Genomic DNA, 4,174 nt, shown 5'->3' with positions numbered 1-4,174 from the left:
TAATTTTTGATGGCGAGTATTTCAGGCAGCAAATGGGGTCTGTCCAGCTAGTGGAGCCCGGTGCTGGTTTCAAAAATACGGGGGACCCCTACTCTTTTTGTCCCCCGTATTTTTGGAACCAGGACCAGGCGCAGAGCCCGATGCTGGTTGCTTAAATATGGGGGAACCCCTGTCCATTTTTTCCCCATATTTCTGCAACCAGGATCGGCTCAAAGAGCCCGAGGCTGGTTTGCCTTAGGAGGGGGGACCCCACGCAATTTTTTTTTTACATTTAAACTTTATTTTTATTTTTTACAAAGTGCACAATGAAGCCCAGCACGGATCTCTCAGATCCGGCCGAGATTCATTGTATTAAAGTCGGCAGTGTTTTACAAGTCACTCACGTAAAACACTGCCTAAAAAAACGAATGACATCGACATCGGAAAACCCGAAAATGCAGAATACGGCAGCTTAGTAAATTAGTCGTAATCAATTCAAAAAGTTGCATATTTACACTTTCGATGTCATTCGTGATTGAACTTTGACCTCAAACGGGAAAACACGAATCTTAGTAAATTTACCCCTATGTTTCCATAGTGACCAAGCTACCCCTAAATTCTGCATTTGCCTCTGGCAGTGGACTACATCATGTTCATGAGGAGTCTGTTCCCTGTAGTTTCGCAAACATGATATGATGCTGACGGTCAGCGGGGAGCCCGTAGACAAAATAAGGTGTATAGTAGTGGCAGGGGGCAGTGTAATTTATTGATGGGTGGCCCCACAATGTAGTTGCCCTGGCTGGGACCCCAGCAAACCTTAATCCAGCCCTGCATTAGCATAAATTTGCAGTTGCACTGCGTACAGAGACCACCTCTGAATCAAGAAAATTGTGCTTTAGGTACTCAATAAAAGATTGCATTTTATGGAGAGATTCCTATGGAAGGAAACTACATATAAAGCAAAAGGAAAGGTTTATAAATCAAATATTAAGAGCTCAATTTGTTCTGGGAAAAGGCCCTACATGAGGAGTCATAAAGTGTATAGCAAAGAGAAATAAATAAAAATGTAAACTCTTTAACAGTACCAGCATTACTACTGCAGAGAAGCTAAGTCACTCACTTGAGTTATTATGATTACTATTATAGTGTGGTTTGACTATAGTTCCATTTTCAGAATAATAATAATAATAATAATAATTATGTGACACCAACTGACGTAAGTATCACAAAACCTATGAGACTAAGGGGGGGATTCAGATCTGATCGCTGGGCTGCAAACTTTGCTGCCCTGCGTTCAGATAGTCGCCGCCCCCAGGGGGAGTGTAAATTCGCCGTGCAAGTCTGCAATCCCATGTGTATGCCGAGCTGCAAAAATCCACTGTGTGCAGTCTGTGCGCAGCCCAGGACTTACTCCTACAGTGCGATGAGAACACACCCTCCATGAAAATGCTTGGGCATGCCTGTGTTTTTCTGGACACTCCCAATAATTGCTCAGTTGCCACCCACAAATGGCCTCTTCCTGTCAATCACCTTGCGAACACGCGTGCAATTGGATTTTTCGCACCATACCGTCGCTGACCGGCGATGCCTTTTGTTGTTGTCCGAAGCGTGTGTGCATTGTGGTGCAAACGCATGCGCTGTAAGAACCTGATTGCCTGCTGTGCGAAAACGCACAGCAGCGATCAGATCTGAATCACCCGCTAAGGGCCTAATTCAGACCTGATCGAAGCAGCAAAACTTTCCTCTAATGGCCAAAACCATGTGCACTGCAGGGGTGGCAGATATAACATGTGCAGAGAGAGTAGATTTGGGTGGGGTGTGTTCAAACTGAAATATAAATTGCAGTGGAAAAATAAAGCAGCCAGTATTACCCTGCACAGAAACAAAATAACCCACCCAAATCTAACTCTCTCTGCACATGTTATATCTGCCCCCCCCCCTGCAGTGCACATGGTTTTATCCATTAGAGAAAGATTTTGGTGCTGTGATCAGGTCTGAATTAGGCCCTAAGTTTCAACTGCAACTCACAATACACTGCAATTTAGGTTACATGCAGACAATAATTTTACTATTTCATTGTAGGAATGTATTTATCTGGAATGGTTGGATGAAGCTCTCTCTATGCTATGAATACAGCATGCACGACTACAAAGCAGAAAAATACATTTCAACATCTGACAACTTAAACTAAAAAAGAAAAACGATCACGTATGATTTACACTACTAATGGGGCCCCATACACTAGTTTATGTCCATTATATAGGTCACTTTGGAGTACTCAGTTGTAATCTCTTTAGCACCTTATTCAGTTTTCCCAACTCAAAGTCTGATGCTAAATAAAATATGTACATTTTGCTGACACTGGCATTTGAAACACCCATTTTTCCAAGTCAAGAAGTTGTAACTAGGCATTAGTCGTTTATCATGAAAAATGTTTAATTCAGGGTCCATAGGCCAAAGAGTTGTCATCTTTATCTTGATGAGCTCGCTTATAACATTAAATTCACTGACCCATGGTATTACCTTAGTCATGTCCCTGGGACTAGAAGGTTGAAGTAATGTATCTCTCCTGTTCAACAGTGCTTTTTTCTAGCTGTTTTTAGCAACTTTATCGGGTAACCCCTCTTAAGGAGCCTCTGTTCCATCTCATCCAGCTGTTTTACTGTCTCAGTTTCATCATTGTTGACTCTGCATACTCTGAGAAACTGTGAGTATGGGAGGCCCTAAGTGGTAGCTGGAGAATGGAAACTATCATATCTAAAGATAATATTATGGTCTGTAGGTTATTTATACAGACCCGTCACTATCCGCCCATTCTGGATTCTGATCCGAATGTCCAAGAAACAGATCTCTGACTGGCTACTGGTCAAGGTGAGCTTAATAGAGCTATTAGTCAGACTTTGAGATTACACCAACTCTCTTAACTCATTTTCTGAGCAGATCGTCAATATATCTAAAGTAGATGAACAATCGCTGTGCCACCTCAGGGTTGGTTAAAAAAATAGTGCCCTCTCTACATCCCACATAAATGCATTAGCAAACGAGGGTGCCACGGTCGATTCCATGGCACACCCCATTTGCTAAAACAAAGTTGTGGATCTGCACCAGCTAAGAAATTAAATATCTTGAATACAAAATACAGATATATACCAAAAATACTGACTATTATAGTAAATCATAAATAGTACTATGTTTTGGCGGTGCTCCCATGGATTTTGTAGTTAACCTACAGGAAGAGAACAAGAGACAGACAAAATAACCTTGTGTGGGAGCACTCATTAATTAAATATGAAAAAGAATTTTTTTGAGGAAAATATATATGATTGAGGAAAGGACCCCTTTGAGTCCTACCTCTGGGGGATGGGATAAAGCTTAACTTTTAATGGTTTATTTTTAAAAGAATTCACTAGAGTGAACAAAAATGAATAATATAAAATCTAGATTGCCATTGTACCAAATAAGGTTCTAGATATAGCAGGTGAAAATGTTGTTGTAATTGTTGTATGATTGTTTGGAAAAAACAATATGTGCAGGTCACAGAAAAACTGGAATGTATGCTAAGCTTGAAGGAACATGTTATTGGATTTCCTGAGGGAAAAAGGCCCACAGCACCCAGTATTCCTTGGAGGTCTCCCATCCACGTACTGACCAGGCCATACCTGCTTAGCTTCCAAGATCGGACGTGATCGGGCGTATTCAGGATAGTATGGCCGTGGGCCAATTGTATCAGGAATCACGGGTGACTTGTGTGCTGGTTTGAAAATGGCCTATGTGCTCTACTGAAAGACTATGTGATTGTGAATAAGTGATTTAATTGTCTCAAAAAAATAGAAGTAGCAGAAAAATGTAACAAAAAAATGTAACAAAAAAATGAGCAAAAATAAGGTTCTTAGTCCCTATATAGAGACACTGACGATTTGCAATGCAGTCAATCCTGAGAAATAGATGTAAAGCAGACACTTTGGTTGTTAGGCCCAATAGGAGGGTCTAATATGCTGTTTGGATATACTTTAAATATGTCTGCTGTAGATGACCAATTAGTTTAATTAAGTAGCAATAGATTATTTGAATGAAAATAGCAAAAAGTGAAGGTTCTTAGTCCCTATATAGAGACACTGACGATTTGCAATACAGTTCCTAATTAATAAGGCTGACGGTGCAATTGTCAATAAGTGATAAATTGGTTCAATCCTGA

General features: G+C 40.6%; 1 pseudogene; it reads right to left on the bottom strand.

Annotated features, from left to right (window-relative positions):
• Positions 1-3,579: 3,579 nt before the first annotated feature.
• LOC134934791 (5S ribosomal RNA) lies at positions 3,580-3,697 on the bottom strand (annotated as a pseudogene).
• Positions 3,698-4,174: the final 477 nt, after the last annotated feature.

The sequence above is a fragment of the Pseudophryne corroboree genome, chromosome 1 (assembly GCF_028390025.1).
Source record: "Pseudophryne corroboree isolate aPseCor3 chromosome 1, aPseCor3.hap2, whole genome shotgun sequence".
In the NCBI taxonomy this organism is placed as follows: Eukaryota; Metazoa; Chordata; class Amphibia; order Anura; family Myobatrachidae; genus Pseudophryne; species Pseudophryne corroboree.
The sequence above is the reverse complement of the archived record's forward strand: the minus strand, read 5'-3'. Positions and strand labels throughout refer to the sequence as shown.